Below are 26,871 nucleotides of genomic sequence, written 5' to 3'. Positions count from 1 at the left end.
TCATAGAACTTAAAAACATTAGAATCAGGTCTTCATCTCATATGTCTTAGTTTCAAGTACCATGCTCTTCCCCCAAAATATGTGTCCCATTACCTTATATGCACTACTTCCATTTTCTTGATAATTCTTCTATATTCCTTTCAATCTGAGTTCCAGTTCCCCAATACTAAATGAAACTGTATTTTGAAAAGATTAATAATGATTTCCTTCTCGTCAAATCTAGTAGTTTTTTCTTAGTCCTTTTCTTAATCTCATTCTCATTCTCAATGTGGCATTTGGAAATACTGATTTTCAGGACATTATTCTATGTTTTTCATTTTCCAATTTCTCCTTTTAATTTCCTTTGATGGCTCATTTTTCTCTTCCCATCACCTAACTTTCTGTTAAGTGTGTCCTTGATCTTTTGCCTTTCTTTGTTTACATTTTCACTTTTCTGAAGCACTGGACTGTTTTTGGATTCAACCATCACCTATTGGTAGATTATTCACATGTATACATACATAAATACATATGTATGCGTGTCTTCTATTTATATGCATATATATGCAAGAAGATTTAAGATTGAGCTAATGCCTAGTACCTTTTATCTCCTTTTGGATACAGCATATCCTTTGAAGCAAAGTTTCTAGATCTTGGGATGGGTCAGCATTTTCCATCTGCCCTAAAGAAACCACTTTTATCTGTTTCACATATTAGGCAATGTCTATCTCCTGTTCCCAGCTCAGTCTCCCAGCTGGGATGTGGAGAACTTACACTGCAAATAAGAGCAATCCTTTCTTTGACTCCTATCTCCTGCTGTGTGCAGAGGGTCACAGTCAGTGGGGGAACTCAGGGTGAAGTATAAGGCCCTTCAGCCCAGAGGGAACCTGCTGACAGTGTCTGGTTCGGCTCCCCATCTCCCCTGAGGTCTCTCGGCCTTCCTGAGAAGTCAGGGGGCAGTGACAACCTGTGTGTGATTGAAGCAGAGTGATAGCAGGTGGAAGAATGATACCAGGTGGCAAACTGGACAATAGCAAATTGTTTATGTGGTCCCACATGCACAGTATATACTTAGCTCATATCCAGTGTTTTTTTTATTACTTAAGGGTATAAGGCTATAAAAAGGGGAAAGTCCTTGAAATAAAGACTCCATTTTTCCACCATCCTTGGGAGTCCCACCTCATCACTTCTCCACTAGGAAGGTATATTTTAATCACCCCGGTGCAGGGGCTCTAGAAAGCAACGGTATATTTTGTCACCTCAACTTGGAGGCTCTAAAAAGCAGGACACAACAGCTATACCTATCCTGTGAGGACAGAGGAGTGGCAGGTTTCAACCTAACTCTATCCAGTTTTTCTACCATGCCCTCTGGAATGCCTAGTCCATATGGAACCATTTTCCCTTCATCTTAAATATTTTCCTTTTCCATTCCTTCCATCTAGTACATCTTATTGAAACATGGCTTCCCCTTAGTAACAAAATAATCTTGGTCAACCCTACCTTACTGGCTGCACCTTCATTCATTCTTCTCAGGTCATTGGTTAAGGTAGCATATTCGTAATACTCCTTGCTCCTCATTTCCATATACAGCTTCTCCCACTTCTTCCATCATTCAATACCCTCTTTTTCTTTGAGATTTATACTTTTTAAATCTACCCCCAATCTAAAAATCCTAGTAACTATGGTCTGTAGACCCCCCAGGTCATTGACTTTTCTTTCTTGATGAGTTTGATAGCTAGTTCATATTTTTTCTATCCTCCCCAATTCCTGCCCTCATACTGCTATCAACATACATATTGATTCTCCCTCAAATATTATAACCACTGGGTTTTCCAACCTACTAATTTCCTATGAGCTATTATTCCACCCTACCTCAATCATAAACAAAGATAGTCCTTTCTTTGATATTGTCATTATCTACAAATGCACCACTACCAAGTTAAGAATTCTGAAATTCTTTTATCCAATTATAATCTATTGAATTTTTAAACTTCTCATTGCCTTACATAATCCTAACTTTTCGTCCTTGACTCCTCAGTTCTTTCTTGGATTATCTCCCCTACACTAGCCTCTCTTTTCTCTTTTTCCTAGTTATGATTCTTTGATGAGCTAATATTCATTTATGGATTTACTAACGGTCTTTCATCAATCACTCTTCTGTGTTTTTCTTTACTCTGTTCTACTTTATATAGGAGAAAAAGCTAGACTAGTGGTAACTGTTGGGCATAAGAATCTGAAAAAAGTGAACCTGTCAATGCAAGATTATATTTGCATAACCTGTAAGAAAGAAAATAAGGAACTGATGGGGAAAAAAAAAACAAATAGTCACTGGCATACATCTCTTTGGAAGAAGAGAGATTGAGACTAGATAAAAGATTCAGTACTTGTCTTTGTAAATCAGGGAAGTAGAGGGGAGAAGTTAATAATATAGATGGGATGAGATGAAGGGCAACATAAGAGATATTTGATATGTGACAACTTGATTATATGGGAGGTACAACTGGTGAGTAGGTTAGGAATAAAACTATTGAATAAAACCTGAATCAGAATATTGGGTCAGGGTGTTGGGATTATGGTCATTTGTAGAGATAGTGTATGTGTGTGTGTGTGTGTATGTGTGTGTGTGTGTGTGTGTGTGTGTGTGTGTGTGTGTATGGGTGGGTATGGGCATAGGAAATAGAAGCCAAATTCATCATGAAACTTCCTATAAACAAATCTAAATCACAATGATTCTCTAACTTTACAAAACCAGGTAAACATTGGCATACCCACATTACACTCAATTCTCATTTAAGAAACATGCTGTTCCATCACATGTGATGGAACAGCTAGATGACACAGTGGGTAGACCATGACGCTGGAGTCGGGAGAACCTGAATTCAAATCTGCCCTCAGACACTTAACATTTACTAGCTCTGTGACCATGAGCAAATCACTTAATTCCAATTGCCTCCAGCAAATCTCTCTCCAAAACCAAAACCAAAAACCAGTAACAATAAAACTAGATGTGATACAGTGACTACAACTGACCTTGGACAAGTCATGTAATAACTCTGTCAGTTTCTTTATTCTCAAATGGGAATAACAATAGCACCTGTCTTCCAGGATTGTTGTGGGAATAAAATAAAATAACATCTGTAAAGTGCTTTGTGAATCTTAAAAGTGTTATATAATACTAGTTATTTTTTTCTTTTTTTTGCTCAGGCAATTGGGGTTAAGTGACTTGCTCAGGGTCACACAACTAAGAAATGTTAAGTGTCTGAGAGTAGATTTGAACTCAGGATCTCCTGACATCAGGGCTGATGCTCTACCCACAGCGCCACCTAGCTGCCCTGATACTAACTATTCTTTATGTAAAGTTCCCTTTAAAAACAGTTGGGTTAGGTTTTTTTTTAATTTTTATTTTGGTGGAGGTGGGGCTAGAAGAGGGTTGTTGATGGTGATTTTCCTAATATCACAAGTATTGCCATTCAACACTCCTTTCTTTTCCTATACATACATGAAATAATTACAAATAGTTCAACTTTAATAAACTCCCTCTTGTCCCTTGGAATTTTAGCAGGTTTACATTTTTGAATCAATGTGTAACTTATTTGTTCAGGGAGGTTCCCTCTTTTTCCTTCCATGTCTCTTGAGTGGCCATGGCACTCTTTCTAAGCAAACATTTTAGTCACTAACAGAGTGCTCCTGTTTGAAAAGCCACCCCCATTCATTTCTGACTCTCTGAGATGGGTAAGAAGGCACTGCCCTGTTTGGGGAAGAAAATTTTGAGACATTCTTAAGATCTTTCCTTATTCTCTCTGGCATCACCTAGGGTATTTCCATGTGAAGTGGGGTGGGAGAGAACAGCTTTTATAGAGGTATCACTGTCATCACTGTTATAGAGGTATCATCGTCAGCCCAACTGCTTGCCAATCACACTAATAATGCAAAGTCATTTGGGATTGTTTCCTGCCTCTAGCACCACTTTTTATTAAAATGGCTCCACTTTAGACAGATATAAAACCTCTTCTAGGTTTGTATCCAGTCTGGCTGGATTCTTTTATATTTTTTCAAATAATTGATATATATGTATATGTAAAATATATAAGTATGTATATATGTGTGTGTGCGTAAATGAGAAAGTCAAAATATGATCCATCTATTGTTGAGGAACCATTTGAATCATCGAACTGCTTGATGAATAACCCAACTTTTTTTGAGTCAATAATTTCATTTATTTATTTATTTATTTTCTAATAACTTTTTATTGACAGAACCCATACCAGGGTAATTTTTTACAGCATTATCCATTGCACTCACTTCTGTTCCGATTTTTCCCCTCCCTCCTTCCACCCCCTCCCCCAGATGGCAAGCAGTCCTTTACATGTTAAATATGTCACAGTATATCCTAGATACAATATATGCGTGCAGAACCAAAGTTCTCTTGTTGCACAGGGAGAATTGGATTCAGAAGGTATAAATAACCCGGGAAGAAAAACAAAAATGCAAGCAGTTTATATTCATTTCCCAGTGTTCCTTCTCTGGGTGTAGCTGCCTCTTTCCATTATTGATCAATTGGAACTGAGTTAGGTCTCTTTGTCAAAGAAATCCACTTCCATCAGAATACATCCTCATACAGTATTGTTGTTGAGGTATATAATGATCTCCTGGTTCTGCTCATTTCACTTAGCATCAGTTCATATAAGTCTCTCCAAACTTGAGTCAATAATTTGACAACAAGCACACTTTATCTAGATAGATCTTCTACACTCCCATTCAATACCCCTCTTCATTTGTTTTAATTAGAAATTGATAAAAGGAAAAAAGTTCATAAAACATGTTATGTGCCTCATATAATACTTTCTTTCAGAGTTTCATAACTTTTATGTTACCTCAGTTTTCCCATTTATAATGTGAGATATGCAAAAATCATTGTAGCCTATGGAAGTGTAGTATTTGTTTTATTCCCAGCAATACATTCAAGGAGAGGAAGATTCAACATAAGATTCATTTCGATGAAGTGTGATTCACATTACCAAATAGTAATCACTGAAACTTCTCATGTAAAATATGAAGGTTTTAAAAAAAATCTCAAACATCTACCTTCTATGTATGTATCTTTTTAGTAAAATTTAGAAGATTGAATTAGATGATCTGTGAGTTGAACAGTTTATTAAGCACTCATTTATTAATGATTACTATTAATTAAAATTAAACTCATTTATTAAGCACTTCCTAAGCTGTATGTTGAGATCTAGAAATTTAAATAAAAGGAAGCAAAATAATTGCTGCCTTCAAGAAGCTTACCTTCCAATAGGGGAAGTTAACCCATAAAGGTAAGCTGAAGGAGGAAAGTTCATGACTGGATATTTCCAGGAACTTCAGTGGAGGCCTAGAACTGATTAAGATAAGGTCAAAGTTGTTCTATCAAAGCCTATGAGGTTGTTCTAGGAGTGGAGTATAGTTTTGTAAATCTGTGCTCTAACTGCATTTACTTAAACATTTTCCCTTGGACATATTATATTTAAAAAGAAAATCAAGAAGGAGCATTAGCACAGAGGAAAGAACTGGGATACTTCTGGTTAGGAGACCTGAATTCTATTCTCTTCCACTAATTATCTATGTGACTTTGGTCAAACTACTTTATTTCATGAGACTTCCAGAATTTCTTCATCTATAAAATACAATTAGGGGTTGAAGTTGACAATACCTAATCATACTGTTTTAGAGACATTCTACAATTTTAAGAAGAATGTTTCCCCATATAGTTTGACCCCCACCTCACATGTCCTCAAAATCAGTTCAAAAAAATTACAGCTGTTCTATCAGAATAATCTCCCAAAGAAAAGCACTAAGTGGCATTCCCTGCCAAAGTAGGCAGAATATTGTATTTTCAAAGTAGCCAGCTTGGAGTGAGAAGAGATAATTGTTCGATATCTCACTTCTCCACATAGCTTCTCCTATTTCTAGCTCTTCTTTAATCCTCTTTCCTCCACAGGATTCTCTCCTCCAGAGAAAGGAGAGGAAGCTTAAAGATCACTGACGCCATTTTACTCAAATGAATTAAGGATCCATCTTGTCCCCATAAGCATCTCTAACCCTAAAGCTATATATTAGACCCCGTGAGCACCATTTTATGAATAGAACTTGCTCTTAAGAAGGCACTTTAGCAACATTTCCAGACACTAAGGGAACATAGATAGCATGTGCCTCTCTGGATTCTCTTTTCAGATGAAACATTCCTGGCAGAGTTCAAACCCACAGAGGGTTTGAAATAACACACATTGGGTACCCTGGATTATCCAGTCTTATGTTAACCCCCCTCACCTCTTCCTGTTTCACATTTACCACTCAGCTCTACCTTGGTGGTGTTCATATGCTGAAAAAGTAACTTAATCCCTAATTTGGCAGGGAATGCCACTTGGTACTTTTTTTTTTGGAGATTCTTCTGGTAGAAGAGATGTAATTTTCTGAACAGATGTTGAGGGCATGTGAGGTGGGGTCAGACTACATGGGGAAACTTTTTTTTTTAATTTTAGAATGTTTCTAAAGCAGTGTGATTAGATATTGTCAACTTGAGTCTCTTTATAGTGATCTAGAGATTGAAAATTTCAAACTCCTAGTTTACCTCTCACCCTTTTTTTCTTAGGCCAATGAGGATTCTGCCCATTATATCTATGATTTGGTGTTTCATTTACTGATGCTTCCTCTGAATCTTTTGCTATTTAAAAGTTTATACCTAAAACCAGACAGTTTGAGGTATAATTGATGCCCTGCAAATGCTCTCTCTCCATCTTTCTGTAATTTCTGTATTTATGTTGTGTAAGTGTTCTTCAGTAATACAGAAGCAATTAGAACATTGCTTTTAATGGAATTGAAATCCTTGAATAAAAAAGACTTCTTACCCATACTCTTTTTTCTGAGCCTGGGTCTCCCTATCTTACCCAGGCTGGAAGCTCAGTAACTACTCAGTGGCTCAATCTCAGTAAGGGATGGAAGGCATGGAAATTTTAACTTATTTTTCTAACCTGGGCTAATTCACCCCTGCTTAGGCAGCCTGGAGTTCCTCCACACCTAGGGGGTCACCAGTATACCATAGTATAATGTGGACATTATCAGTAGAGTCCACTGCAGTTCCTGAACTCAACTGATTCACCAGTTTCATCCTCCATAGCAGCAGATACTGTTAGCTTGTGCCTCTATGTTTGGCTAACCATATTTTTAGAAAATCCAGAACTCTGATTTCTTCAATATAGGAAGTATAGGAAGCTTTCATCTATCAAAGCAAATCAATGCCTTCTTTGCAACATATAATCTTAATATTACTTAGAATACTGGGAAGTTAAGTGAGTTTCCTGAGGTCACACAGCTGGAATGTGGCAAAGGCAGGATTTAAATCTATTTTTTCCTGACTTCTAGGCTAGCTTTTTACCCAGGGTACATGATACCTCTCAGAATCCAAGGATCAAAAGCATTAGAGTATTCTTTTTGATCTATCCTCTAGCTAACTGCAATTTGGCATTAAAGCAAAGAACAAGGATTAATGCTCACTCAGTTTTCTTTGAGTCTTTAGATTTGGATGAAAACTACAGTTTTGATATTGAAATGAAAAAAGTGTTACCTGGTGTGGTAGAAAGAGAAGTGACTTGATTGTGGGTACCAGCTCTGCCATTCACCAGCTTTGTGGGATTGGGCAAGTCAATATAACTGACACAATTTCTTCATCTGGAAAATGGGATATTAACATTTGTTTTACAAATCATTGTGAGATTCAAATGAAATAGTATTTGTGAAAACACATTATAAATTGCAAAGTCTATCTAAATTGAACAATTATTATTACTAACAACAAAGAAACAAAAATAAACTACTGTATCAATTAGTGTAGCCCTTTGGCAAAATTTTGATATGAAGAATCATGGGGACCTATTGCTCCTCAGTGGAGTCTATGGCCTTTTGAAAACTTAAACTTCCTATTCCCTCTTCTCTTAGCACCATCTGTTCCTAGATTGATTGGAGCTGTCCACTGTGAGCCTGCATCCATACCTCATATGCCATTCTTCTCTTTCTCTTATCACAAAGTTCCAGTCTTTTACCCATTTTTTTCAGAAGTACACTCTGCTATATATCAGCATTTAGTTAATAAGAGAGGAATCCTTTGTGCTAACTAACATGGATGATTTCTGCCAAATAACATAATCCTTTAGCCTAGTTCAGATACATTCCTCTTAAGAAGGCCATTAAAGACTAACATTAATGGAAGGATGTCCAAATTTTTTTTTTGTCTAGTACCAGGACTGAGATGTAGTAAACACCTGATAAATGCTTGTGATTGATTGATTGATCTTTTGTGTTATTGCTGTGCATATGGTATCAAGAAAGCTAGAGAAAGGCTATCTATGTGCTGGATAAATCTCCAAAATTCCCTTGAAGATTCTAAGGGGACATGAACAAGAGCTGTGCAGTCTGAGGGGTTTTGGAAGTATTACCACCTGTGCATTTGAAGAGACTGTTCACATCAAGGATATCACAAATTTGTAGAAGTATCCAAGTAGAGACAGCTATGGAAATAGCAGCAGAAGAATTAGCAGCAGCACCAGCTAAGCTCCTGACCCCTCTCATTATACTATCTTAATGCTCACTCTCTAAAATAAACATTTTATCTAATCTATTCAGTGGCAAATTATTTGCCTCATGTACCACTTATGTATATATCCTTACAACTTAGGAACTCCTGACATGAAACTGCTTAATGGGGTTTCCTTTAGATGCCTTGAAGACTCAGTATACTATGCAGTAATGTGAATTTTAAATTGTGAGACTTTTTAGGGTAGACTTTCCAAAATCACAGCTTACTATAAGGGCGTTCATCTAATTTGTATGAAATAATTGTATCTTCTGAATTCTTCTGCAACATAATGAAAAACTGAGATCATTTATAGTGCAAGCAATCAGAAAGGCAGAAAAGGAAAGAAGAATATTTAAGGACGTGAAACAGTGATTTCAAGGAAAGCAAACTATATTGCCAATAATTGAAAAGAATGCTGTTTGCCCAGTGCTAGGATTCTGAAAAGTATTAAAAGTACCTGTTCCATCCTGTTGTGCAATCATGTCTTTCTCATGTCTTTTATTTCCTCTTTCCCCCATAAGTATACTACACCTACACTTTCAAAATTTTGGGGTCTGTCAACATACTGCTTTTGTAATACTCATCCTAATAAAATCCGTGAAATATATTAACTTGCTCCTGTAAAATATTACAAAGCAAGAAACTTCATATACACCATTTTAAGATTGTGCAGGCAGCATGGTAGAGCGGAAGGAGTTCTGAGTCAGAGAATTTGTGTGCAAAATTGAGCTTTGCCCCTTAGTATGACTTTGGGTAAAGTCCCTTCACTGTTCTAAATGCCCTGGTAGTACAGTGGATAAAGAGCTTCTGGAGTGAGGAAGATCTAAGTTCGAATATAGACTCAGACACTTAGCTGTGTGAACCTGGATATGCCATTTTACTTCTGTCTGCTTCGATTTCCTCTGTAATAATAACACCTATTTCCCAGGGTAGTTAGGAGGACCAAATGGTATCATGTTTGTAAAGCATTTAAAGCAGCATAAAAGCAGACATATAGTAAGCAGACATATAGTAAGTATATAAGTGTGATCTATTATTACCATCAGCATTATTAAGTCAGTTTCTCTCTGTACCACGACGGCAATGAACTTGAAGTCCTTTGAGATGCTTTTCACCTCTAACTCAATGATTCCATGATCTAACTATTTCCCTATGTTTTTCCACTGCCCCAGACAGCTTAACAGAGATAACGAGGGTTTCCAAAGATTCAACGGCAAAGATTTGTTCTAGTTCTGGTTCATCACCTCTATTTACAGCGATCCCTAAGGAAAGATCCCTAGTAACAGGAAAAATGCCAGCAAGAACCAATGCAAAATTTTAAATATATAGTATAACTTGAAGAAGAACATATTTGATAGCACAATTATTTATAATTTCAAAGTACTTCCTCCTGCTCTGTCAGTTCCTACTCCTCCCAAGGAGCGCAGAATAGCCCTCATTCTGCAAATGAAGAAGCTGGAAGTCTAAGGGAAAGTACCACCAGGGGTAGGTCAGTAGCTGAGCCAGGACAAGAGCTGGAGCTCTGGGCTTGCCTGCTTTGCTGTTCTCAGTCAACAGCCTTCTTCCTCCCACAAGTATTGAAGCAGAGATTCAGATGCAGCCTGTTTTGTATTCTTGACTCTTGTGGCTGCCAGGCTGAACTCTGCACCACACATATTTTTTAAAGGCCCGGGGCTCACTCAGGGTTCCCCAGATGTGAGATGTCTAGGAATGGATCCCAGGCAGCTGATGGAATTTTCTACTTGGTTATTAATGATGCCAGTCATGTTTCCCTCATCCTTGGGCCTGCTGTACATATTAGGTATTTGGCCTTTATGAACTTCCTCCAACCTAAACCAGAGGAAACTGCCATGCGAAGCTGTCACTGCCCCAGGAGCCGTGGCCTTTCCAGGCAAGCTCTCTTGGAGGGCTGTGAGGCAGCACTTTTCAGAAATGATGTAAAAGCACAGCCTCTCCCAGCAGTTCCCCAGCTCCCTCCAGCAGTGACAGTATCTTGGATCCTTCCACTAGCGGCAGCTGCTTTGGGGTCCCACCAATTCATCACATTTCTGATGGGGAATTGCTGTTTCCAATGCAATCTCTTGGCTCTGGAGCCAGGTCCCAGTTACTGCATTTGGAAGTGATTTAAGACTCAGAAAGGATACAGATCGAGGAAACTCCAAAGTGTTCTTTTCTATTTATGGCCACCCACTTTCCAAGCTGAGAAAGTGGAGTTTGTTGAAGCTAAAGGGAAGCTGTCTAAAATCAAGAAAGATGGTAGCCAGCAAGAGGGGGTAGGGCTGAGAGAGCTCTCATCACCATGGTCAGCGGAGTCTGCTGTCAGCTCAGATGCCTAAGGGCCTAGTGGCTGGGATTAGGGTGGGATGGGGGAATGTATCTCTGTGTGCCCATTTTTCTAACTCTCTGTTACTCTGCCAATTTAGACTCCATTTTGAATGGTTTCTATTACTGCCTGACATCTTGTTGCCCCATCTTTCCCCACCCCATCTTCCAATTCCATAGAGGTTGAATTTATTTCCCCAGGCCTAAAAGTATATTCAAATGCCTCATTCAGGAGAGACAAAGCTATATATCTTTTTTAAAAAAGCACTCTATGAAGCCTTCTTGAAGTCCTGTAATGGAAGCAATCACCATAGGGCCCTAGGAGACATTGTTTACACTGCCTGAGTGCAGATAGATCATGAATAATCCCAGAACCTACTGGTATGAGACTCTCTCTTTATTGCAGGAGATCAATGCCCTATACTTGTGTGACAGGCTGGACAGTCACCCAGAGTCTTTGTGTCTTTAAAATCCCTTTGGATACTTCTGCCTTCCAGCTTTGAGAGAGAAGATGGAAGGCACCAACCCCGTTTCAGTTGTTGAAGAAAAAGATGAGGAAGGAGCTCATATGAGATGAGTTGATTTTTCACTATAGTTACTGGTGTCACATCCCAGCATTGTGCCCTGAGGGTAGAGGCTATCACATCTTAATTTTGCATCTCCTCCAGCATCCAACAAAGTTCACTGTAAATAGAATTTCTGAAATGCACTCTCTTTCCACTTCTTCTAGCTAATTTTTTTTAACTTCCCTGTTTGTAATAATGGAATTATTTTGCCTTATTTTTATAAAATGGGTTGCACAGAACAGACACAGATATCTTTTGTCTATTTTTCCTAGACCAAGAATTCTTAAATTTTCAGTTACATACATGGATACGTTACAAATTTGGTGAGTTTTTCATATATCTAAATTATTTAAATAGAATTGTTTCCTTTGCAATCCAGAATATTTTGCTTATTCCATTTAAAAACTTTTTTTTTTCTGAGAAGTGTCCCATAAGATCCACTCGATTGCCAAAAAACCCCTAACATCTCTGCTGCAAGACAAGGGAGAACTCTGGGGGCCATCTTCTAACCATATCAATAATAGTTCCTCATTTGGTTACTTGACCATGAAGAGCTTATGACTCAGGGAATCTTTTGAAAGAGACACAGTTCTTTGCTCAGCCTTTTAGCTATCACTTTTCAGGTAACAATTTTCAGTGAGGTATACATGGCAGTTCTTCTTGACCCAAATATATACCTTTCCTTATAAAGACTAGCTCAGGGAAGTCAGGTGACATAAAAATAGAAAGCTGGGCATAACATCAGGAAGACTCATCTTCCTGATTTCAAATTCAACCTCAGACATTTACTAGCTGTGTGAATTTTGCCTCATTAAGGCTTAATCACCACCCTCTCATTAGACTGTATCAATGGTTATAAATTAAATTACTGGATTCTGTTATAATCATTCCATTAATGTGAACTATAAATCTTAGTGTTATTATTACTCTTTATAGATATATATTCATTTTGTCCATTCCTTTTTGGGGAGATCCAGATTAAAATTTTTATTTTAAATAGCATCATACCTGGGGCTCTAAATAACTCAATGATTGTGAGAATAGAGAAGCTTCTGGTTAGAGATGAATGAAGTTGGTATAAACTGTAATACTGAGTGCAAGACCAGGAGTAGTTCAGTTTATTAGCCTCTATGAGTCCCATGGTGCCTCAATGCTAGACTTTGTATCAATTTTGCATTTACTTATCTGTGTACTCCCTAACAGTATAGAAGCTTTGTAAAGTTAAGGAATACTGAGTTTTTATTTTCATAATATTAATACTATTTCATAGTATTTTAGTGCTTTCACCTTGGTAAATTTTTTTCTGAATTTTGGAGCAGTGGCAAAGAACTAGAAGCAAAGTAGATTGTCATCAATTGGCGAATGATTGAACAAACTGTACTATGTGAATGAATATAATTATCCCTTAAGAAATAATGAATATGAAGAATTAAGAGAAGAATGGGAATACTTACATGAACTGATGCAGAATGAAGTAAGTGGAACCAGGAAAACAATGTACAATAATTATAACAATATAAATAGAAAAAAAATGAGAAATTCCATGAAATTTTGATTAAATGTTGTCTGGAGAAAATTCATAAAACATACCTTTTTTTACTTTTTTGGAGATGTGAGTATGAGTGTATAATATTACATATACTAAAATATTACATATATTACATATATACTCTTGAGTTTTCAAAATTTACAAAATCTCCTTTAAAAAAAAAGAAAATGCAAAGTTGTTGATGTGTATGTTGGTTTTTCTAAACAGCCTTTTTGCTTTCTCTTTTTATTCTTTTTTTGAGAAATGAGTTTTAGGAAAGGGTTAAGAATATAGAAGAATATGGAAATATAAAAGTTATGTAAAAACAAAATATATCAATAAAACAAAAAGAAAATCTTAAAAAACTTATCCCAACTATATCCTTTATAAAAAAAAATTGTTTTTAAAAAGACATTAGGGATGAAGGAGCTCCTGGAATTCTCTCTGCCTCTTGCCTGATGCTTCCTTCTTCTCCCAACAAGATGCCCAAACTTTCCCAAACACATATTATAATTGGTCATTATCAACTGGATATTACACTGATGATATAACAAATGACTTGCTTCAATGATCCAGAGAATGCTCCATTTTTCCCATAAGAAAGTGTTTTGTTTTCCATGACTTAAAGTTTTCATGAGATTTATATGTGGCTATTGTTTGTCAGAATGACCAAATATGACTTTTTCCAATTAATCATGTTTTCTTTCCTTCTCTTCTCTCCTTCTCCTCAGCCTGGGTGCCCCCACCTTCTTCCATTTCAACCCCTCCCTTCCTTTTTTTGGGTAGTGCCAATAGTGAATAAGGAGGAATTTCTGGAGGGATGCCAAATTTGGCTTCAGATCATTTCTCTTCAACACACACTGGCCTCTGAAAACCAGATTCTGTTTGTCATTTGCTTTACTTTGCTCTCCCAGCATTGTGTCATTCTGATGGTAATGCTGATGGATTTCAAGCTTGCCTCGCAGAGTAACGCACAAGGTTTTCATAAGCCCATTAATCTTAAAAGAAAAACTGTCAGATGCAAACAATACCCGTATGCCTGATGTTGCAAAGGCATACTAACTCTTAACATTCACTTCCAGGGAATATTATCTTTCAGAGACACTGTGTTTTCTTGAACTACATTCTAATATACCTGTGTTTTAGGTTTTCATAGAACTGAAAAGCTAGCTTTACAAGCCCTAGGTGGCTGATTAAAGGCAATTCAGCACATTTGCCAAAAGCAAATAATAGAAAAGATCCCATGGCAGGAAAGGAAGGCCATGATTACAAGAAACATGTAATTGCATTAGTTTTCACATAATGTAATATAAGTAGTTCTTATTAATGCTAAATTGGTAAATCATTATATCCTGAGGAGTACCATGGCCTGTGCGTAATATGAAGGAATTGTTAGTAGCAGATGAAATGTTTGAGCCAAATTCTCTCCCCTGTGGAAGAGTTCCTAACTCAAATGCTCCTATTTGGAAGGCATTTTCTCTTTTTGTTCCAAAGTTAGCAAAATGTGTGGTATGAATTAAGCATCTGAGATGGCTCTAAACGTCATTTGGAAGATTGCCAGGCCACAAGCAAGAACAAGCCAGTAGCTTGTTTTAATTTAATGGTGTTGAAGTGTTCCACTGTAATTAAGCATCTGAAAATTAAATAGAAACAGTCATTAAGCTCAGCAATACAAAGCCACCAGACCAAAGAATATAAATTATTTAAAATAGAAATCCCCCCAAACTTTGTCATTTGGGCTTGAGATCGCTCACTTCAATGGGGAGTGGAGGTGAGGGTGAAGGGCAGGCTGGAGAGACCACTGGCATTTAATGCCATCAAAATTAATGAACACCGACAGTTAATCTAGGGGGATTGAGGCTGTCATGTGTTCAGCCTTTTTTTTTTCTTAGTGGTAGCAATACTGGGTTTAAGAATTGCTGAAGTGATTGGACAAGATTAAATTCAGCCCATGTATTGTAATCACACCCTATTCCTATGAAGTTAGTATGAATCACCACCTGAGACAGAAGTACAACAAAATAAACAAATGACACACAAAGATGGAAGTAATATTTTAAAATCTCTGCCATTTTAAGTTGGTACATGCAGCTGGCAGTGTTGTCCTTTTCCCTGTTCACATACATCTACAGGTTATAAGGTTTATATTGTTGCAACTGCTCAGTCTGTTTCTATCCCACATATTTTGCAATTTAAGGAATGCAGGGAGGTTTTCCTATGGTTAGTCTAAGAAAGAATAAGTAAATATTGAATATAAAACCCTATGGTTCTTTAGGAAACTTTTTCTCATGTCAAGAAAAAAAATCTGTCATGTAATTTGACTAGTCAGGTGACTGATTTATTTTCCAGTTCAGTGCAAAAGTTCATGGAAAGTGTAAACTTTATTGGTATAGTTTTGGGCTGCAAATGAGAGGTAACTCCGCAAGGTAGAGTGTGGGAAAAGTGCTAGATTTGAAGGCGGGAGACCTGGGTTCAAATCCCAGCTTCGACAATCAGCCATGTGACTTTGGATAATTCATCTAGCTCTGATTGTGATGTAATAGAGAGAGTGCTTGATTCATGCACTGTATAACTTTTATAGTCAGCAAAGACTCATGTACCCATCCCATTTATAATATTTACTAGCTGTAAATGGTCATGGGACCATGAACATTAATGCTTACATTTTCTGTGCTTATTTTCTTATGTCTAAAATGGGGATTATATCACCTGCCTAACAGGATTGCTGAGAGAATCAAATGGACTAAGGTATATAAAATTGTAAGCTTTGAAGTAGTATAGGAATGTCAGCTATTTTTATCAACAGGTTACCTTTCTGATGCTGTTTCCTTATTTGTAAAATGTGGACAAGACACTCACTGTGTCATAGGGAAGTACTCTGTCAGAAGTACTTTGTAAACTATAAAGCATTATATAAATATAAATTCAGATTAAATAAGTGCATATAAGTCTTCTGTATTGTCCTAAATGTGTCCTCTTTCTTCCCCTCATACTTTTTTCCTTAGTGGGATGAGAATAATCCACAGTTACACTTAATTGGGACAAGGATATAATGGACAATTTAAATCTAACCCTTAGAATCTTCTCCCCTTCCCATTGATAACATATGCTTAAAAATGCTTAAAGGACTTACCCTTACAATAATCCTGGAATGCAGATAGTGCAAAACATTATATTCCATTTAAAAGATTAGAAAAGTAAGACAGAGAGTGACAAAATTGGTCATTTTAATCTCCATAACTGTAGATGAAAGCCAAGATTGAAATCATAATTTTATGATTTTAACAATGCCCGTTTCTGCACAAAGTGGGCCTAATGTTGCCACATGATAGACATCAGCCCAGGGTGATTTTATTTCACAAGAATGTATTTTGCTAACAGCTTCCTGACATGGGGGGAGGTGGTCACACTCAATATTATCCAATGACTGCTACGAAGCAATCTTGGAATCTTTCTGCTTAGGTGCTACAGAGGAATTGGTAAAGTAGAAATGATATCTGTTGACACCAGTTTCATCAGCAGACAAGCAAAGTCAACATTGGTGGGTTTGACATCACCTGAATTTGTTTTGCCTATCTCAGTTGCTTATATGATGACTAAACATCCAGTTGGCATTTTTCCCCCCACATGAGCAGCAGTATTTCCTGAAAAATATAGTCAGGTGAAGAATGTTTTATCAATAATAAGAATCATGTTTACTTTGGAAGCAACTGCCCATTTTCTACCATAGTCCCCTTAACTTTGCCTCTGAGAGGCTGCAATTCTTAAAGGTCCAGTAGTATTTCAGGGGTTCCTCTTCACTTATATGATTTTACTGTCTGGTTGTAAACCTCTCCTCACCTCTAAAGCTCAGTCTTGAAATGGTTTCTATTTGTACAGATGTTAGGAATGTTTCCTCTGAGCAATTTTTAAATTAAAAACATCCAATGTACATTTTATTTTGTTAAAATTATAGGGCTCCCTTTTAAACTTCTGAAATGCAGAACACAAATATGTTATTTTTCATAGATTTAAGTGCTGATATATTATGATACAGATTGCTCCCATTTGAAAATATTAAATGTAAATTAATTTTTCTTCATAACAAAACTTCTTTGCCATATAACTCTGTTTTACAATCTTAGATGGCCTCCCTCTCCTTAGCCAATGATTTTGTGATGAGTACTGTTTTTCACACAGGGAACAGGCTTGGAGTAGTCCATCACCACCAGAGTTTGTGAAGCAATTCACAAACTCTTCCTGCTGATTGTGGAAAGGTTCTTAAATTACTGGCAGCAAAGCAAAGAACTCATTATTAGTGATTTGTTGTTTTTCATGACCCAAGCCAGAGAGCTTCCTAGAAGCTTGTGTTGGAGCATGCACTTGGATCAAGTTAAGGATTCTAAGTGTAAACAGGAGTGGATTACTAAGATTGAGGAGCTTCAGGACCAGGATGACTCCCATACTGCCTCTGTCCTCTTACTTCCTTGAACAGTGTTTCAGGTATGTACAGTCATGCATCCCCATCTCCAGAGTATGCTTCACCCCACCCTAATAATTGCCTATAACTTATATTTACCTAGAATGTTATGATTGCAAAGCACTTTATATAACCCAATCACATTTTATCCTTACTGAAATCCTACTAGGTGGGGAGTATAAGTATTATTATTATGATCCTTTATTTTACAAATGAGGAAACTGAGACAGAAAAGATTGTCACAAGTCCAAGGTCATAGAGCTTGTGGGCCTATGACACTATATCTTTCTTCCAAGCATAGCACTCTACAAAACATTGGAAGACCTGAAATGATAACCACATTTCAATGGTTTTCTCCATTTTTCCTTCCATTGCCATAGGGCAGCCCTATGAAACATGGAGAAACTTCAAAGATTTGATGACATGACTTGTAATGATGTCCTTAAAAATATTAGCACTGATTAGAATTTCTAGCCTAATCTGATCATTTCATAGATGAAGGACTGAGGACCCAAAAGGTGAAGCAGTTTGCATATGATCACCTAGGTAACTGACATAGGAATTGAATTGTTTTCTCAGATTCCAAATTTGATGTCCTTTCCACTGTGCTATGCTGCATTTCTCCAGGACTCCCTGAAAGACCTACTGAGATCACTCACATTTTGACTTATTCTTCCCTTCCCAATTCCCTTAGCGTCCTGGAGGAACTTCTATTCTGAATTCTTACTTTCTTGATTAGTGACTCCCTCCATTTCAGAAAAGTCTACAGCCATTAATTTATTTCACTTGTCACTGGACTCCTGACTTTCCCCTCCTCAAGACCCGCCCCCCCCCAAGCTTCTTTGTGCCTTGAGGCAGCTAAGTGTAGAATTGTGAATCTAGATTTAGCAATCTATGAGCTCAAATTTGAACTCAGATATTTACTGGCTGGACAAGTTATTTAAACTCTATCTGCCTCATTTTCATCCACCATAAAATGGAGACATTAATAGTATTTTACTTTCAGGGTTGTTGTGATGATCAAATGGAGATATAATATTTGTAAAGGGCTTAATATGGTGTCATATAGTAGGCATTTAATAAATTCTTGTTTCCTTTCTTCCTTGTGCCTAGGTAGTACCTTTTCTTCATATTCTCTTCCCCTTCTTATTCTAACTCCTTCCTCCTTTGATGAACTCTCTTTTTATGCTTTATTTTCCCTATTAAAATGTATATTGAGAATAGGGACTCTCTCATTTGGATATATTTGTATCAACAGGAATTAGTATGCCTGCCACATAGTAAATGTTTAATTGCTCTATAAATTTCTCTCTCTCTCTCTCTCTCTCTCTCTCTCTCTCTGTCTCTCTCTCTCTCTCTGTCTCTTTTCTTACTATCTGACCAAGAGAGGAATATAAGATATCTAAAGATACAAGGCTTTCCTCAACATATCAAATATTAAAGAAATGCCATCAGTTTTTAGTATCCATTTTCCATAAGAACAGTGTACAACTTGCCTTTGAGAATCAGATATATCTTTCTCAACTTCATTACTAGCAATCCTTGAAAATGAATTCCTCTGGAAGAACTTTGAACAAATATAATTGATTTTTGAAGAACTGAGATTTGTAATGAAACTTTTAAGTTCTAGGGTCATACAATGGATCTTATCTTTATTGTGTATCTTAGGTAGGAAAAGCATAAAGAATAAATGATGATTTTCTGATATATTCAATCAACTCAAAAAAAATTTGTGATTCTTGAAATGAGAGGAGACTAATGGGATAACTTATGTATCATCTATGTTAGACAAACAAAGAAGCAGGATAATATTACCATAGATATAGACAACCCTTCTAGACAAGATTATCTCAAGTCCCTAAAATGGCAGTTCTCATATCCCTTAATCTAAGATCGCATCATTTCTTACTATCTTTTTTTGTTATTAAATACTTTGTTTATTGTATGTATTTCCAAAGAAGACAGACAATGTATCCAAGTGTAAAGAATAAAAATGTACTTTCCTCCAGGGTTGTTGTATTTTTGTTCCTTAATGGCAGCAAATACAAATTCTTCAATGAGTATTTTATGCCAAATTGAACACAGAATGAAAGCTCCAGAGAGCAAGCATGGGGCATCTAGAAGACTAGATTCCACAGTTGTCTCTTCATGTCTTCTAATGCATTTGGTTTCTTAAGTGAGCCAGGAGTGAAAAGTTCTTATTTGGTAGGGAAACATTGCAAAAATTAAGTTATAGGATTTATCTTACCCCTATATTAAAAAAAATTCACTTTGCATCAGAATTATTCCTTTCATATTACACTAATTTTTGGAAAGGAATGAATATAGTTTTTCTTCCTCAGCATCATCATCAGAAATATCTTTGTTGTTGCTGAATCATTTCAATCATGTTTGTCTCTTGACCTCATTTGGGGTTTTCTTGGCAAAGATACTGAAGTTCTTTGCCATTTTCCTCTCCAGCGTATTTTATAGATGAGGAACTGAGAGAAACAGGGTTAAGTTACTTGCCCAGGGTCATATAGCTAGTAAGTATCTGAGGTCATATTTGAATTCAGGTCATCTTTATTCAAGGACCAGTAATCTATATCTACTCTACCACTTAGCTGTCCCTTAGAAATACCTTTAGTCCTACAATTATGGCTTACTGATATTTATAGAAGTTTAACTCAAGTCCTAGTTTATCATCACTTAAAATACAGATAAATCTGGCAATCTGAGGAATAATTAAATTTCTAAAAGATTTATTTGATATTATGTTTAGTGAGCTTTATTCTCTTTATTTCTCACAGATGTATTTAGGCAGCTTAGCTCAGAAATCCCTTAGAGAAATAATGTCATCTGATTTCATGAGTATCACCAAAGCAAGAATCTGGTAAATTCACTAGTCAGACAAGGCTACTCAGGGAAGAATGCTTACATCTTATATGGATCATACATAACAGCAACATTGGTTTTCTTGCCATTAGATTCTGAACTCACATAGAGAAAACAGAACATAGCAGTCTAACTGAATAGTTCTAAAAATATTTTCTCTCTCATTATGCTTGTTTGGTCTTCTGGAACTTTGATAATCCTGAAGCAGAATCTATTCTCTATAAGAGCACTGATTCCCAAGGCCCTTTGGTCCATTATAAGGAAGGAATCTCAATCTCACCAAAAGTTGACTTTTGGTTATTATTCATTTTAATATTGGGAGCAAATACAGGAGAATTATCAAATTCTACAAAAGTTTTTTTTTTTAACTTTTTGATAAAAACAAAATAAAACAACCTTCTCCACGAGTTTCAAATACATCCCATCCTTCCTGAAGTTACTGAAGTTAAAAGTTACATTTTCCTTGACTGAGCAACCACCTCTATGATATGTATATTAGTAAATAGAAGTATAGTGCAGGGGGAAAAGTTAAGATTTGAAATCAGAGGACTGGCATTTATTAATTGTGTGATGTTGAGAAAATCATGTCATTATTTGAGCCTCATAACCTATCCTTTAAAGTCCTTTCTAGATCTCTAAGCTTACTTCTGACAACTACAAATCATGTTTGATCACTAAACTATTAATTAGCACAAACTACATCACCTGAATCAATCAATCTTCATAATGAAGGTAGGCAGGAACTTACAAACTTTGGTTTTCTAATGTATACAATGGGAGCAAAGGATACAGAAACATCTATGTGCATTGGCTAGGGTAGAGCTGAGGATTTAAGAGGACAGTGGTGGGAAAAAAGTGTATGGATTCTCTCCTTTAGCTTCATGTCTCTGAAACAGAGATTTTTAACTTGGCATCCAGAGTTCACTCTTACCCTTCCACCAGGGTATTGTCAATGGATAGATTTTTAGGGATGGAGTCTGTAAATGAGTATATATGGGAAATATACATCTTTATTTTAAAATAATTGTTTTATCTTCCTGTGCAACAAGAGAACTGTTCGGTTCTACACACATATATTGTATCTAGGATATACTGTAACCTATTTAATATGTAGAGGACTGCTTGCCATCTGGGGGAGGGGATGGAGGGAGGGAGGGGAAAAATCAGAACAGAAGTGAGTGCAAGGGATAATGCTGTAAAAAATTACCCAGGCGTGGGCTCTATCAATAAAAAGTTATTTAAAAAAACAATAATTGTTTTACATTTTAATCATATGTATTTTATTTTATCCATTTAAAATATTATTCTGAGATGGGATCTGTGGGCTTTCTTTGACTGCCAAAGGGGTTCATGATACAAAAAAAAATAACAGGGAAAGTTATTAGGCTTAGTAATAGTCAAATTATTAAATCCATTAATACTATCCAGGGTAGCAGAAAAGTATTTCCAGTTATTCAAATCTCTTTTCTAATTCAATAAGCTCAATTCCAAGTACTTAGAAAATAGTTCTTGGGCATATTATTAGCTAAAATTTCTTTGAAGATGACATTTTTATGCCATGGGGCTGTGTCAACATTAAGGTGGGTCTTATAGAAAAATCCACCAACCAGTATTACAAGGCGTCCTCTTTGCCTTGCTTGTGTGTTGGGCACAAAGGCAAAAAAGTTGTCTAGGAGTGGCAGTTCTTTTTGTATTTCCAGAAAGTCTAACAAGAAAGACAGATCACCATGTTTCTAGCCTGTCTTCCAACCAAGTGAGCTTCCCAATAGGCCAACGCCCATGGGATGGAGCTCCTGAAGATTAAGTATGGATGAGTTTTTCATTTTTCTAACATGAACAATGGATGGTTGCCTAATACTGGCATTCAGTCTGGTAAGTGGAAAGCGCCACTGTTCACCTTGTTTAAAGAATAGCATTGCCCGGGCAAAGGAAAAAAAAATATGGGAAAAATAATTCTACTTTTGATCCTGCTAACTCTTTTTGGTAAAGTCACTTAGACTCAGTCTACAATAACAGTAACTATGTTTGCACTTTAGCACTTTATATATGTAAAACACTTTGCATTTGTCTAGCACTTTATACTTCTCAAAGCACTTTCATATTCATTAGGGTAAGAAACTTGTGGATTGTTGTCCCTGTTTTGCAGATGAAAAACAAAGCACAGATAGAAATTGGAAAACTTTCACATGCATAGAACTTATAAGCTTTGGTTTCCTAATTTATACAATGAGAGCAAGGGTGCAGAAGCATATATGTGTACTGGCTGAGGAAGAGCTGAGAATTTAGAAGAGGACAATGGTGTAAAAGAAATTATATGGATTCTCTCCTCTAGTTTCATGTCTCTGAAATAGAGATTTTTAATTTGGCATTCAGAGTGCCCTCTTACTTAACTTATTGTTAATGGATAGATTTTGAGGGATGGAGTCTATAAACTTGGGTGGGGATGTACATCTTTAATATAATTATTTTACTTTATAATCATAAGTATTTTATTCATTTAAAAACATGATTCTGAGAAGCTTCCCTTGACTGACTGCGAAAGGGCTGCATGATACATAAAACAAATAAAAAATCCAATCCCCAAACCAAAACAAACCAAAAAAACAACCTAAGAAATCTTGGAGTTTAAATAAACTAGGTTTGACCATGTAACACAAGGCCATATCTGAGTTGGTCTAAGCCGAGGTGGGGGAGAAAAGGGATAGAGAGGGGAGGGGGAAGGGGTTCTTAATCTGGAGTCCACAGATCTCAAAGGGGATCAATTTTAGGAGGTCTGTAAATTTTTTTTGGGAAAAATTCATCTTTATTTTCTCCGACCTCTACCTGAAATATAGCATTTCCTCTATTAGTTAAAAATATTATGAGAAGAGCCCCATAGACTTCAATAAAACTTCCAAAAGAGTCCATGACACAAACAAAGTTCAAAAACAATAAATGTAAGGCTTAAATTGTACAGGATCTCAAAATTTCTTATATTTTGCTAAATGGCATTTTCAATGCTCACTATTCTATTCTCTCAGGAAAACTTCAGCCCAGGCAAAAGGAGCCAGGAAAAGTCACATTCCAGCAGCATTCCATTTCCTTATTCCCAAGACCCCCATGGATAATCATCTGTGTTGCCAGATTTTAACTCAAATTCTTGCTTGTTCAGACCCAAATGTTTGTACTTCAGATGGAGTTGGACTGAAGTCCTAACCTGCTGTCTGAACATTGCATGGAAGAGACCCTTAATTCCTGAGGAATATGCCAGCAGAGGGCATGCTTTGGCAGGTTCTATCCAAACTTGAAAGGTTTAAAGTACTGGCGTCAGGACAAAGGGTATTCCTGTCATCTAAGACTCAATCTAGGTATATTCTGAGAGACTTTTCAATAGTTACCCACATCGTGATGAATATCTCAACAGCAGGAATTCTTAAATCCCATTTCCTAAGTTAAAGAGAGGTTGTGATCTAAACTGGTGGAAGAAGTATGGAAATTAGTAAAATTGTGCATTTTTAAAGTAACAGAATATTAAAATAAGATAAAGTAGGACAAAAGATCTCTATTAGATTAATGGGCAATGAAAAAAATCAGTTGTTGAGTTTCAATTGATAAATGACGGACAAAAGCAGCTACACCCAAAGAAAGAACACTGGGAAACGAATGTGAACTATCTGCATTTTTGTTTTTCTTCCTGGGTTATTTATACCTTCTGAATCCAATTCTCCCTATGCAACAAGAGAACTGTTCGGTTCTGCAAACATATATTGTATCTAGGATATACTGCAACATATCCAACATATAAAGGACTGCTTGCCATCTAGGGGAGGGGGTGGAGGGAGGGAGGGGAAAAAAATCGGAAAAGAAACGAGTGCAAGGGATAATGTTGTAAAAAAAAATTATCCTGGCATGGATTCTGTCAATATAAAGTAATTATTAAATAAAAATTTAAAAAAGAAAAAAAGAAAAAAAATCAGTTGTATTTAAGACAACTTCCTAACAGTAAAATGATTCAAACTTACCTACACATTCATCCAGTCAATAGCATTTATTAAATACCTGCTAAATTCCAGGTTCTGTGCTAAGCACCAGGAAAAAAGACAATTTGCTCTCAAGGAGGCAGAGAAACATTACAGATAGAACACATGGTATAAAAAAGCATAAAGTCAGAAAAATGTGATGGATATCAAAGGAACTACAAATGGACCAGTCAGGAAAGAGTAGAAGATTTATATAAAAGAGTCTTAGAAAACTTGACTTAAAAAATTGACAATAGTAGCTTAGATTTCACTAATAACTTAAGATTTGTGAGTCTCTTTAGGTATGTTGTTGCTGTTTGCCCTTCATTCTCGAAAAGGATTATGATATCAGGGAGGTGATGTCATGACATGTAAGTAAATTGGATTTAAGTGAGTGAGGGCTGGGCAAGGTCTTCTGCCTCACTTTCTCTTCCAGAGCCATCTGGTATATATGTTGTCTCATATGATGCTCAGAGCAATTCTATGAAAATTGATATTTTTGCTATCTTCATTTTATAGTCAAGGAAACAGATTCAGGGAAGTAAAGAGATTTACTCAGGTTCACCCAACTAATATGAGTTTGAAGCAATTTTGACCATAGGTATTTCTGAGATCAAATTCAGCAATCTATCTGCTATGCAATATTTTCTTTTAAATATAGAGATAAGATTAAGAAAATCTTTTTGTGCCAGATTAAAGAGTTTGGAATTCACTATGGAAATTTTTTTTTTATCTAGAGGGAAGTGTATAGTTAAATAACTTTTAGAAGATTAATTGGATTATGCTGAGAAGGACAGATTTCAGGGAGCAGAAATCAAAGGCAGGGGATCTTTTAGGAGGCTAAAGCAGCAGTATAGATGTTAATTGTAGTCCCAGGAGATGTCTCTCTGTAAAAAGGACTTCAGCTTTGAATTTATGTGGACCAACAGGAATCCTGGGGTACTTGATCCCCAAAAGAAGAGATTTATACCTTTTGTTACAAGGCATAAGTCATTGTATCCCAACCTCAGAGCAGAACTCTGGGGAAGATATATTTCAGAGAGCTTAGATAATGGCTCATGTCTGGTGACTTCCAAAAGGTATTTAAAAATTCCCTTCTACAAAAGTAATAAATATCAACTATGGGATAGCTATTTACACTATCACAAAAGAAATTCTGAAAACATCCCGAAAATCATAAGCATACTTTTTTACTACTTGAAACATATTACTGATAACTTGTTATATCTTCTCCCCAAAAGTAAAAACCTTCACTTTCTGTTCTATTTGAGCATCAACTCAAGGTCTCTATGTTCCATAGACCTAAGTAGCCATGGCTTATTCTTCTGGAGACGATTATCTTTTTTTGAAGAGGTTCATTGTAGGGACACACACATTGTAGCTTACACCTGATTTAATTACCAGAGTCCTCTCCAGCTCATGAGGAAGCTGACAGAGCTAAAAACATCCATCTCTTAAGATTTTTGTTCAAACCAATGAAGCATGTATTAAATAGTTACTAGGTGCCAGCCAGGCATAGTTCTAAGTACTGGGGACATAAATACAAGCAAACAAAATATTCTTTGCCCTCAAGGAGGTTATATTCTAATAAAATAAAGCAATATGTAAAAGGGGAATGAGAAAGAAATGAGCATAATGTGGAATAGGTCAGGAGTATAATGTGGAAAGTGTCATGGAGACCTCTGGTCTAGCAAGGTACATGAAGAGCTCACTTATTAGATCTGTGGAATCCAGAACCATAATGTGGGATTGTGAGGAGATAAAAGTGATGATCCCAATAGAGAAGGCATCTATGGCATGATAAAGAAAGGAAGTATTCAGATTCAGTCTCTACTCTTGACTCCTATCCCACAGTGAGATAATTTAAGTTTTTAGATGTTGAGATCTCCAAAAGATGGAGCATAAGAAATGCACAGAAAAGAATGAAAAACTTCCATAACTGCCACAAAAGATGCTTGTATGCAGATGAGATTGCAGAGATTACTGACTGATGGAGATGTGACTCACTAGGACATAGATGAGTCATTTTCTTATTTGAGAAGTGGAAGATATAGTAACTGCATACTATGCAACAATATCAAGAACATGTGAGAGTCAAGGAAAGAAGGTAAACAAGAAATTTGGTCTTGGCTCTATTTGAGTAATAATAGCTCACTATTTTTTGAAGGTAGGAGGACAGATAGAGATAGAGGATCAGACTTCTAATTTCATACATGAAGGGAGCTCCTAATGTGAAAGCTCTCTTCCTTCACCAAAGCAAATTAGCAACTATTAAATTTTGTAAAGTCTTATAGAGTTTTCTGAGACTCTAAGAACTTGATCATATAAATACAATGTCAGAGGTAGGATAAAAATCCAGGCTTGTTTGATTCTAAGCCCAGAACTCTATCTACTAAATCACATCATCTCAACTCATATTTCTATGTTTTTAAAAGTTTTACAATTACACAGAAAATCAACCAGCTAAAGCTTGTCTTTGTATTATAGTGCATTAGTTAGGGAAAAAGATACGGCGAGCAGATGATTTCAGGGTT

This window comes from Antechinus flavipes, chromosome 2 (genome assembly GCF_016432865.1).
Source record: "Antechinus flavipes isolate AdamAnt ecotype Samford, QLD, Australia chromosome 2, AdamAnt_v2, whole genome shotgun sequence".
Taxonomy (NCBI): domain Eukaryota; kingdom Metazoa; phylum Chordata; class Mammalia; order Dasyuromorphia; family Dasyuridae; genus Antechinus; species Antechinus flavipes.
The sequence above is the reverse complement of the archived record's forward strand: the minus strand, read 5'-3'. Positions refer to the sequence as shown.